This window comes from Leucopleurus acutus (genome assembly GCF_964270905.1).
Source record: "Leucopleurus acutus genome assembly, chromosome: 11".
Lineage (NCBI taxonomy): Eukaryota > Metazoa > Chordata > Mammalia > Artiodactyla > Delphinidae > Leucopleurus > Leucopleurus acutus.
The window spans coordinates 30,619,506-30,632,177 of NC_139152.1; positions in this window are offsets into that span (position 1 = coordinate 30,619,506).

The window sequence follows — 12,672 nt, forward strand, 5'->3', positions numbered from 1 at the left end:
TGGGTGAACTTGGAGGGAAAGTGATGCATACCCGAGAGGCCTAGGAGTCCTCCAAAGTGTACTACTTCCTGTAAAATAAAGCCTCTAAGCGACTGAGAACTCATGGAGACAGCTGCCTGCCTCCCTTTCTGCACGGCTACTAGGGGCCTATGCTGGAGGCAACTTGTCACGTTGAGGTTCCCTCTAGCTCTAGAGCTTGTCAGGCAGACCAGAGCCGCGGCCATGGAAGCACCTGGTTTAGACAGAGCAGACTCATAACGTTCCCCGAAGCACTCTGACAGGGCTAACAGGTCTGTCGAGAGCAGGGAATGTCAGGTAGCTTCAAGGCAGCATGAACGCTGCCTTCCAAATGGGAAAGCAAGGCTACTTGCAGCAGGCCCCCGTTTCCGTGGGCGCACTCAGCAGACATCCCCATGGTTTCTAGCAAGCCCAGAGACACAGGTCACCCTGAGTTTCCTTCCCTGAATCAACGTCTCGATGTAGGGTGTTCTGCATCAAGCGAACTGCCTCAACCAAGGAACGGCGTAGCAGCTCCTCTGGACCTGTGGCTATTCAAAGCCTGCAGTGCCACAGGAGGAAAGGGACTTACATGGCAGTAAGAACGCAAGCTGACTCTCTCTGGGAGGCTCGGTGACTTCAGGCAAGAGGTCCTAGGTGGAATGCGAAGCCGAGGGTTTCTCTGAGTTCAGCTCAGCCTGGGGTAATGCGTAAGACTTCGACGCCCTGTGGGACGTGCCAGAACGGTGTCCGTGAACGTGTGCGAGTGCTGAGGACCTTAAGCTGCTCCCAAGGAGAGTGCAGCGCGTTTCCCTACGCTCGGCATACACAGAGGGCCTCTAAAGGGCTACGGGCCTGGATGTTGCTTAGCAGACCCAGGTGGGCCTGGCGGTACTCAGTGTTCCTGCCGGGAACAGGGGGCCCGCGCCAGCCTCCTAGGTGTCCAGAAAACCCTGCTGCCGTTGAAGATGCCCAGAGCCGAGGCCGCCGCCTCATGGCAACTGCTGCACGCCTCCGCTTCTGCACCGCCACTCGGGGCCTTACTTCCAGGCCTGTGTTCGTGCTGGGCGTGCCCTTAGCGACACGGCATGGTAAGATGCTGACTTTCTCCTCGGGCAGAGTGACTTCAGGTACGAGGTCCTCGAAGTATTCAAAGCACAGTGTTTTCCCATGGCAGCTCACACAAGGGCCATGACAAAGTCGGACTCACCCGAAATGCTATCCTGAGGCTGTTCGAGGGCTCTGGAAATGTAGCGCTCCTCGAGGGACGTCCAGTGTGTAGCCCATCGCGCGGCACGCACAGAGGGCCTCGGGGGTGGGGGTGGGAGGGTCAACGAATGGGCCTCGAAGTTGCTCAGCCGCCCCACAGGGGTCTGGAGGTACTCGGTGAACTTGGAGGGAAAGTGATGCATACCCGAGAGGCCTAGGAGTCCTCCAAAGTGTACTACTTCCTTTAAAATAAAGCCTCTAAGCGACTGAGAACTCATGGAGACAGCTGCCTGCCTCCCTTTCTGCACGGCTACTAGGGGCCTACGCTGGAGGCAACTTGTCACGTTGAGGTTCCCTCTAGCTCTAGAGCTTGTCAGGCGGACCAGAGCCGCCGCCATGGAAGCACCTGGTTTAGACAGAGCAGACTCATAACGTTCCCCGAAGCACTGTGACAGGGCTAACAGGCCTGTCGAGAGCAGGGAATGTCACGTAGCTTCAAGGTAGCATGAACGCAGCCTTCCAAACGGGAAAGCAAGGCTACTTGCAGCAGGCCCCCGTTTCCGTGGGCGCACTCAGCAGACATCCCCGTGGTTTCTAGCAAGCCCAGAGACACAGGTCACCCTGAGTTTCCTTCCCTCAATCAACTTCTCGAAGTAAGGTGTTCTGCATCAAGCGAACTGCCTCAACCAAGGAACGCCGTAGCTGCTCCTCTGGGCCTGTGGCTATTCAAAGCCTGCAGTGCCACAGGAGGAAGGGGACTTACATGGCAGTAAGAACGCAAGCCGACTCTCTCTGGGAGGCACGGTGACTTCAGGCAGGAGGTCCTAGGTGGAATGCGAAGCCGAGGGTTTCTCTGAGTTCAGCTCAGCCTGGGGTAATGCGTAAGACTTCGACGCCCTGTGGGACGTGCCAGAACGGTGTCCGTGAACGTGTGCGAGTGCTGAGGACCTTAAGCTGCTCCCAAGGAGAGTGCAGCGCGTTTCCCTACGCTCGGCATACACAGAGGGCCTCTAAAGGGCTACGGGCCTGGATATTGCTTAGCAGACCCTGGTGGGCCTGGCGGTACTCAGTGTTCCTGCCGGGAACAGGGGGCCCGCGCCAGCCTCCTAGGTGTCCAGAAAACCCTGCTGCCGTTGAAGGTGCCCAGAGCCGAGGTCGCCGCCTCATGGCAACTGCTGCACGCCTCCGCTTCTACACCACAACTCGGGGCCTTACTTCCAGGCCTGTGTTCGTGCTGGGCGTGCCCTTAGCGACACGGCATGGTAAGATGCTGACTTTCTCCTCGGGCAGAGTGACTTCAGGTACGAGGTCCTCGAAGTATTCAAAGCACAGTGTTTTCCCATGGCAGCTCACACAAGGGCCATGACAAAGTCGGACTCACCCGAAATGCTGTCCTGAGGCTGTTCGAGGGCTCTGGAAATGTAGCGCTCCTCGAGGGACGTCCAGTGTGTAGCCCATCGCGCGGCACGCACAGAGGGCCTCCGGGGGTGGGGGAGTGGGGTCAACCAATGGGCCTCGAAGTTGTTCAGCCGCCCCACAGGGATCTGGAGGTACTGGGTGAACTTGGAGGGAAAGTGATGCATACCCGAGAGGCCTAGGAGTCCTCCAAAGTGTACTACTTCCTGTAAAATAAAGCCTCTAAGCGACTGAGAACTCATGGAGACAGCTGCCTGCCTCCCTTTCTGCACGGCTACTAGGGGCCTATGCTGGAGGCAACTTGTCACGTTGAGGTTCCCTCTAGCTCTAGAGCTTGTCAGGCAGACCAGAGCCGCGGCCATGGAAGCACCTGGTTTAGACAGAGCAGACTCATAACGTTCCCCGAAGCACTCTGACAGGGCTAACAGGTCTGTCGAGAGCAGGGAATGTCAGGTAGCTTCAAGGCAGCATGAACGCTGCCTTCCAAATGGGAAAGCAAGGCTACTTGCAGCAGGCCCCCGTTTCCGTGGGCGCACTCAGCAGACATCCCCATGGTTTCTAGCAAGCCCAGAGACACAGGTCACCCTGAGTTTCCTTCCCTGAATCAACGTCTCGATGTAGGGTGTTCTGCATCAAGCGAACTGCCTCAACCAAGGAACGGCGTAGCAGCTCCTCTGGACCTGTGGCTATTCAAAGCCTGCAGTGCCACAGGAGGAAAGGGACTTACATGGCAGTAAGAACGCAAGCTGACTCTCTCTGGGAGGCTCGGTGACTTCAGGCAAGAGGTCCTAGGTGGAATGCGAAGCCGAGGGTTTCTCTGAGTTCAGCTCAGCCTGGGGTAATGCGTAAGACTTCGACGCCCTGTGGGACGTGCCAGAACGGTGTCCGTGAACGTGTGCGAGTGCTGAGGACCTTAAGCTGCTCCCAAGGAGAGTGCAGCGCGTTTCCCTACGCTCGGCATACACAGAGGGCCTCTAAAGGGCTACGGGCCTGGATGTTGCTTAGCAGACCCAGGTGGGCCTGGCGGTACTCAGTGTTCCTGCCGGGAACAGGGGGCCCGCGCCAGCCTCCTAGGTGTCCAGAAAACCCTGCTGCCGTTGAAGATGCCCAGAGCCGAGGCCGCCGCCTCATGGCAACTGCTGCACGCCTCCGCTTCTGCACCGCCACTCGGGGCCTTACTTCCAGGCCTGTGTTCGTGCTGGGCGTGCCCTTAGCGACACGGCATGGTAAGATGCTGACTTTCTCCTCGGGCAGAGTGACTTCAGGTACGAGGTCCTCGAAGTATTCAAAGCACAGTGTTTTCCCATGGCAGCTCACACAAGGGCCATGACAAAGTCGGACTCACCCGAAATGCTGTCCTGAGGCTGTTCGAGGGCTCTGGAAATGTAGCGCTCCTCGAGGGACGTCCAGTGTGTAGCCCATCGCGCGGCACGCACAGAGGGCCTCGGGGGTGGGGGTGGGAGGGTCAACGAATGGGTCTCGAAGTTGCTCAGCCGCCCCACAGGGGTCTGGAGGTACTCGGTGAACTTGGAGGGAAAGTGATGCATACCCGAGAGGCCTAGGAGTCCTCCAAAGTGTACTACTTCCTTTAAAATAAAGCCTCTAAGCGACTGAGAACTCATGGAGACAGCTGCCTGCCTCCCTTTCTGCACGGCTACTAGGGGCCTACGCTGGAGGCAACTTGTCACGTTGAGGTTCCCTCTAGCACTAGAGCTTGTCAGGCGGACCAGAGCCGCCGCCATGGAAGCACCTGGTTTAGACAGAGCAGACTCATAACGTTCCCCGAAGCACTGTGACAGGGCTAACAGGCCTGTCGAGAGCAGGGAATGTCACGTAGCTTCAAGGTAGCATGAACGCAGCCTTCCAAACGGGAAAGCAAGGCTACTTGCAGCAGGCCCCCGTTTCCGTGGGCGCACTCAGCAGACATCCCCGTGGTTTCTAGTAAGCCCAGAGACACAGGTCACCCTGAGTTTCCTTCCCTCAATCAACTTCTCGAAGTAAGGTGTTCTGCATCAAGCGAACTGCCTCAACCAAGGAACGCCGTAGCTGCTCCTCTGGGCCTGTGGCTATTCAAAGCCTGCAGTGCCACAGGAGGAAGGGGACTTACATGGCAGTAAGAACGCAAGCCGACTCTCTCTGGGAGGCACGGTGACTTCAGGCAGGAGGTCCTAGGTGGAATGCAAAGCCGAAGGTTTCTCTGAGTTCAGCTCAGCCTGGGGTAATGCGTAAGACTTCGACGCCATGTGGGACGTGCCAGAACGGTGTCCGTGAACGTGTGCGTGTGCTGAGGACCTTAAGCTGCTCCCAAGGAGAGTGCAGCGCGTTTCCCTACGCTCGGCATACACAGAGGGCCTCTAAAGGGCTACGGGCCTGGATATTGCTTAGCAGACCCTGGTGGGCCTGGCGGTACTCAGTGTTCCTGCCGGGAACAGGGGGCCCGCGCCAGCCTCCTAGGTGTCCAGAAAACCCTGCTGCCGTTGAAGGTGCCCAGAGCCGAGGCCGCCGCCTCATGGCAACTGCTGCAGGCCTCCGCTTCTACACCACAACTCGGGGCCTTACTTCCAGGCCTGTGTTCGTGCTGGGCATGCCCTTAGCGACACGGCATGGTAAGATGCTGACTTTCTCCTCGGGCAGAGTGACTTCAGGTACGAGGTCCTCGAAGTATTCAAAGCACAGTGTTTTCCCATGGCAGCTCACACAAGGGCCATGACAAAGTCGGACTCACCCGAAATGCTGTCCTGAGGCTGTTCGAGGGCTCTGGAAATGTAGCGCTCCTCGAGGGACGTCCAGTGTGTAGCCCATCGCGCGGCACGCACAGAGGGCCTCCGGGGGTGGGGGAGTGGGGTCAACCAATGGGCCTCGAAGTTGTTCAGCCGCCCCACAGGGATCTGGAGGTACTCGGTGAACTTGGAGGGAAAGTGATGCATACCCGAGAGGCCTAGGAGTCCTCCAAAGTGTACTACTTCCTTTAAAATAAAGCCTCTAAGCGACTGAGAACTCATGGAGACAGCTGCCTGCCTCCCTTTCTGCACGGCTACTAGGGGCCTACGCTGGAGGCAACTTGTCACGTTGAGGTTCCCTCTAGCTCTAGAGCTTGTCAGGCAGACCAGAGCCGCGGCCATGGAAGCACCTGGTTTAGACAGAGCAGACTCATAACGTTCCCCGAAGCACTCTGACAGGGCTAACAGGTCTGTCGAGAGCAGGGAATGTCAGGTAGCTTCAAGGCAGCATGAACGCTCCCTTCCAAACGGGAAAGCAAGGCTACTTGCAGCAGGCCCCCGTTTCCGTGGGCGCACTCAGCAGACATCCCCGTGGTTTCTAGCAAGCCCAGAGACACAGGTCACCCTGAGTTTCCTTCCCTGAATCAACGTCTCGAAGTAGGGTGTTCTGCATCAAGCGAACTGCCTCAACCAAGGAACGGCGTAGCAGCTCCTCTGGACCTGTGGCTATTCAAAGCCTGCAGTGCCACAGGAGGAAGGGGACTTACATGGCAGTAAGAACGCAAGCCGACTCTCTCTGGGAGGCTCGGTTTCTTCAGGCAAGAGGTCCTAGGTGGAATGCGAAGCCGAGGGTTTCTCTGAGTTCAGCTCAGCCTGGGGTAATGCGTAAGACTTCGACGCCATGTGGGACGTGCCAGAACGGTGTCCGTGAACGTGTGCGAGTGCTGAGGACCTTAAGCTGCTCCCAAGGAGAGTGCAGCGCGTTTCCCTACGCTCGGCATACACAGAGGGCCTCTAAAGGGCTACGGGCCTGGATGTTGCTTAGCAGACCCAGGTGGGCCTGGCGGTACTCAGTGTTCCTGCCGGGAACAGGGGCCCCGCGCCAGCCTCCTAGGTGTCCAGAAAACCCTGCTGCCGTTGAAGATGCCCAGAACCGAGGCCGCCGCCTCATGGCAACTGCTGCACGCCTCCGCTTCTGCACCGCCACTCGGGGCCTTACTTCCAGGCCTGTGTTGGTGCTGGGCGTGCCCTTAGCGACACGGCATGGTAAGATGCTGACTTTCTCCTCGGGCAGAGTGACTTCAGGTACGAGGTCCTCGAAGTATTCAAAGCACAGTGTTTTCCCATGGCAGCTCACACAAGGGCCATGACAAAGTCGGACTCACCCGAAATGCTGTCCTGAGGCTGTTCGAGGGCTCTGGAAATGTAGCGCTCCTCGAGGGACGTCCAGTGTGTAGCCCATCGCGCGGCACGCACAGAGGGCCTCCGGGGGTGGGGAAGTGGGGTCAACCAATGGGCCTCGAAGTTGCTCAGCCGCCCCACAGGGGTCTGGAGGTACTCGGTGAACTTGGAGGGAAAGTGATGCATACCCGAGAGGCCTAGGAGTCCTCCAAAGTGTACTACTTCCTTTAAAATAAAGCCTCTAAGCGACTGAGAACTCATGGAGACAGCTGCCTGCTTCCCTTTCTGCACGGCTACTAGGGGCCTACGCTGGAGGCAACTTGTCACGTTGAGGTTCCCTCTAGCTCTAGAGCTTGTCAGGTGGACAGAGCCTCGGCCATGGAAGCACCTGGTTTAGATAGAGCAGACTCATAACGTTCCCCGAAGCACTCTGACAGGGCTAACAGGTCTGTCGAGAGCAGGGAATGTCAGGTAGCTTCAAGGCAGCATGAACGCAGCCTTCCAAACGGGAAAGCAAGGCTACTTGCAGCAGGCCCCCGTTTCCGTGGGCGCACTCAGCAGACATCCCCGTGGTTTCTAGCAAGCCCAGAGACACAGGTCACCCTGAGTTTCCTTCCCTCATCAACTTCTCGAAGTAAGGTGTTCTGCATCAAGCGAACTGCCTCAACCAAGGAACGCCGTAGCTTTTCCTCTGGGCCTGTGGCTATTCAAAGCCTGCAGTGCCACAGGAGGAAGGGGACTTACATGGCAGTAAGAACGCAAGCCGACTCTCTCTGGGAGGCACGGTGACTTCAGGCAGGAGGTCCTAGGTGGAATGCGAAGCCGAGGGTTTCTCTGAGTTCAGCTCAGCCTGGGGTAATGCGTAAGACTTCGACGCCTTGTGGGACGTGCCAGAACGGTGTCCGTGAACGTGTGCGAGTGCTGAGGACCTTAAGCTGCTCCCAAGGAGAGTGCAGCGCGTTTCCCTACGCTCGGCATACACAGAGGGCCTCTAAAGGGCTACGGGCCTGGATGTTGCTTAGCAGACCCAGGTGGGCCTGGCGGTACTCAGTGTTCCTGCCGGGAACAGGGGGCCCGCGCCAGCCTCCTAGGTGTCCAGAAAACCCTGCTGCCGTTGAAGGTGCCCAGAGCCGAGGCCGCCGCCTCATGGCAACTGCTGCACGCCTCTGCTTCCGCAGCGCCACTCGGGGCCTTACTTCCAGGCCTGTGTTCGTGCTGGGCGTGCCCTTAGCGACACGGCATGGTAAGATGCTGACTTTCTCCTCGGGCAGAATGACTTCAGGTATGAGGTCCTCGAAGTATTCAAAGCACAGTGTTTTCCCATGGCAGCTCACACAAGGGCCATGACAAAGTCGGACTCACCCGAAATGCTGTCCTGAGGCTGTTCGAGGGCTCTGGAAATGTAGCGCTCCTCGAGGGACGTCCAGTGTGTAGCCCATCGCGCGGCACGCACAGAGGGCCTCCGGGGGTGGGGGACTGGGGTCAACCAATGGGCCTCGAAGTTGCTCAGCCGCCCCACAGGGGTCTGGAGGTACTCGGTGAACTTGGAGGGAAAGTGATGCATACCCGAGAGGCCTAGGAGTCCTCCAAAGTGTACTACTTCCTTTAAAATAAAGCCTCTAAGCGACTGAGAACTCATGGAGACAGCTGCCTGCCTCCCTTTCTGCACGGCTACTAGGGGCCTACGCTGGAGGCAACTTGTCACGTTGAGGTTCCCTCTAGCTCTAGAGCTTGTCAGGCGGACCAGAGCCGCGGCCATGGAAGCACCTGGTTTAGACAGAGCAGACTCATAACGTTCCCCGAAGCACTCTGACAGGGCTAACAGGTCTGTCGAGAGCAGGGAATGTCAGGTAGCTTCAAGGCAGCATGAACGCAGCCTTCCAAACGGGAAAGCAAGGCTACTTGCAGCAGGGCCCCGTTTCCGTGGGCACACTCAGCAGACATCCCCGTGGTTTCTAACAAGCCCAAAGAGACACAGGTCACCCTGAGTTTCCTTCCCTGAATCAACTTATCGAAGTAGGGTGTTCTGCATCAAGCGAACTGCCTCAACCAAGGAACGCCGTAGCTGCTCCTCGGGGCCTGTGGCTGTTCAAACCTGCAGTGCCTCAGGAGGAAGGGGACTTACATGGCAGTAAGAACGCAAGCCGACTCTCTCTGGGAGGCACGGTGACTTCAGGCAGGAGGTCCTAGGTGGAATGCGAAGCCGAGGGTTTCTCTGAGTTCAGCTCAGCCTGGGGTAATGCGTAAGACTTCGACGCCCTGTGGGACGTGCCAGAACGGTGTCCGTGAACGTGTGCGAGTGCTGAGGACCTTAAGCTGCTCCCAAGGAGAGTGCAGCGCGCTTCCCTACGCTCGGCATACACAGAGGGGCTCTAAAGGGCTACGGGCCTGGATGTTGCTTAGCAGACCCAGGTGGGTCTGGCGGTAGCCAGTGTTCCTGCCGGGAACAGGGGGCCCGCGCCAGCCTCCTAGGTGTCCAGAAAACCCTGCTGCCGTTGAAGGTGCCCAGAGCCGAGGCCGCCGCCTCATGGCAACTGCTGCACGCCTCCGCTTCTGCACCGCCACTCGGGGCCTTACTTCCAGGCCTGTGTTGGTGCTGGGCGTGCCCTTAGCGACACGGCATGGTAAGATGCTGACTTTCTCCTCGGGCAGAGTGACTTCAGGTACGAGGTCCTCGAAGTATTCAAAGCACAGTGTTTTCCCATGGCAGCTCACACAAGGGCCATGACAAAGTCGGACTCACCCGAAATGCTGTCCTGAGGCTGTTCGAGGGCTCTGGAAATGTAGCGCTCCTCGAGGGACGTCCAGTGTGTAGCCCATCGCGCGGCACGCACAGAGGGCCTCCGGAGGTGGGGGAGTGGGGTCAACCAATGGGCCTCGAAGTTGCTCAGTCGCCCCACAGGGGTCTGGAGGTACTCGGTGAACTTGGAGGGAAAGTGATGCATACCCGAGAGGCCTAGGAGTCCTCCAAAGTGTACTACTTCCTTTAAAATAAAGCCTCTAAGCGACTGAGAACTCATGGAGACAGCTGCCTGCCTCCCTTTCTGCACGGCTACTAGGGGCCTACGCTGGAGGCAACTTGTCACGTTGAGGTTCCCTCTAGCTCTAGAGCTTGTCAGGCGGACCAGAGCCGCGGCCATGGAAGCACCTGGTTTAGACAGAGCAGACTCATAACGTTCCCCGAAGCACTGTGACAGGGCTAACAGGCCTGTCGAGAGCAGGGAATGTCAGGTAGCTTCAAGGCAGCATGAACGCTGCCTTCCAAACAGGAAAGCAAGGCTACTTGCAGCAGGCCCCCGTTTCCGTGGGCGCACTCAGCAGACATCCCCGTGGTTTCTAGCAAGCCCAGAGACACAGGTCACCCTGAGTTTCCTTCCCTGAATCAACGTCTCGAAGTAGGGTGTTCTGCATCAAGCGAACTGCCTCAACCAAGGAACGGCGTAGCAGCTCCTCTGGACCCGTGGCTATTCAAAGCCTGCAGTGCCACAGGAGGAAAGGGACTTACATGGCAGTAAGAACGCAAGCTGACTCTCTCTGGGAGGTTCGGTGACTTCAGGCAAGAGGTCCTAGGTGGAATGCGAAGCCGAGGGTTTCTCTGAGTTCAGCTCAGCCTGGGGTAATGCGTAAGACTTCGACGCCATGTGGGACGTGCCAGAACGGTGTCCGTGAACGTGTGCGAGTGCTGAGGACCTTAAGCTGCTCCCAAGGAGAGTGCAGCGCGTTTCCCTACGCTCGGCATACACAGAGGGCCTCTAAAGGGCTACGGGCCTGGATGTTGCTTAGCAGACCCAGGTGGGTCTGGCGGTAGCCAGTGTTCCTGCCGGGAACAGGGGGCCCGCGCCAGCCTCCTAGGTGTCCAGAAAACCCTGCTGCCGTTGAAGATGCCCAGAGCCGAGGCCGCCGCCTCATGGCAACTGCTGCACGCCTCCGCTTCTGCACCGCCACTCGGGGCCTTACTTCCAGGCCTGTGTTCGTGCTGGGCGTGCCCTTAGCGACACGGCATGGTAAGATGCTGACTTTCTCCTCGGGCAGAGTGACTTCAGGTACGAGGTCCTCGAAGTATTCAAAGCACAGTGTTTTCCCATGGCAGCTCACACAAGGGCCATGACAAAGTCGGACTCACCCGAAATGCTATCCTGAGGCTGTTCGAGGGCTCTGGAAATGTAGCGCTCCTCGAGGGACGTCCAGTGTGTAGCCCATCGCGCGGCACGCACAGAGGGCCTCGGGGGTGGGGGTGGGAGGGTCAACGAATGGGCCTCGAAGTTGCTCAGCCGCCCCACAGGGGTCTGGAGGTACTCGGTGAACTTGGAGGGAAAGTGATGCATACCCGAGAGGCCTAGGAGTCCTCCAAAGTGTACTACTTCCTTTAAAATAAAGCCTCTAAGCGACTGAGAACTCATGGAGACAGCTGCCTGCCTCCCTTTCTGCACGGCTACTAGGGGCCTACGCTGGAGGCAACTTGTCACGTTGAGGTTCCCTCTAGCTCTAGAGCTTGTCAGGCGGACCAGAGCCGCCGCCATGGAAGCACCTGGTTTAGACAGAGCAGACTCATAACGTTCCCCGAAGCACTGTGACAGGGCTAACAGGCCTGTCGAGAGCAGGGAATGTCACGTAGCTTCAAGGTAGCATGAACGCAGCCTTCCAAACGGGAAAGCAAGGCTACTTGCAGCAGGCCCCCGTTTCCGTGGGCGCACTCAGCAGACATCCCCGTGGTTTCTAGCAAGCCCAGAGACACAGGTCACCCTGAGTTTCCTTCCCTCAATCAACTTCTCGAAGTAAGGTGTTCTGCATCAAGCGAACTGCCTCAACCAAGGAACGCCGTAGCTGCTCCTCTGGGCCTGTGGCTATTCAAAGCCTGCAGTGCCACAGGAGGAAGGGGACTTACATGGCAGTAAGAACGCAAGCCGACTCTCTCTGGGAGGCACGGTGACTTCAGGCAGGAGGTCCTAGGTGGAATGCGAAGCCGAGGGTTTCTCTGAGTTCAGCTCAGCCTGGGGTAATGCGTAAGACTTCGACGCCCTGTGGGACGTGCCAGAACGGTGTCCGTGAACGTGTGCGAGTGCTGAGGACCTTAAGCTGCTCCCAAGGAGAGTGCAGCGCGTTTCCCTACGCTCGGCATACACAGAGGGCCTCTAAAGGGCTACGGGCCTGGATATTGCTTAGCAGACCCTGGTGGGCCTGGCGGTACTCAGTGTTCCTGCCGGGAACAGGGGGCCCGCGCCAGCCTCCTAGGTGTCCAGAAAACCCTGCTGCCGTTGAAGGTGCCCAGAGCCGAGGTCGCCGCCTCATGGCAACTGCTGCACGCCTCCGCTTCTACACCACAACTCGGGGCCTTACTTCCAGGCCTGTGTTCGTGCTGGGCGTGCCCTTAGCGACACGGCATGGTAAGATGCTGACTTTCTCCTCGGGCAGAGTGACTTCAGGTACGAGGTCCTCGAAGTATTCAAAGCACAGTGTTTTCCCATGGCAGCTCACACAAGGGCCATGACAAAGTCGGACTCACCCGAAATGCTGTCCTGAGGCTGTTCGAGGGCTCTGGAAATGTAGCGCTCCTCGAGGGACGTCCAGTGTGTAGCCCATCGCGCGGCACGCACAGAGGGCCTCCGGGGGTGGGGGAGTGGGGTCAACCAATGGGCCTCGAAGTTGTTCAGCCGCCCCACAGGGATCTGGAGGTACTGGGTGAACTTGGAGGGAAAGTGATGCATACCCGAGAGGCCTAGGAGTCCTCCAAAGTGTACTACTTCCTGTAAAATAAAGCCTCTAAGCGACTGAGAACTCATGGAGACAGCTGCCTGCCTCCCTTTCTGCACGGCTACTAGGGGCCTATGCTGGAGGCAACTTGTCACGTTGAGGTTCCCTCTAGCTCTAGAGCTTGTCAGGCAGACCAGAGCCGCGGCCATGGAAGCACCTGGTTTAGACAGAGCAGACT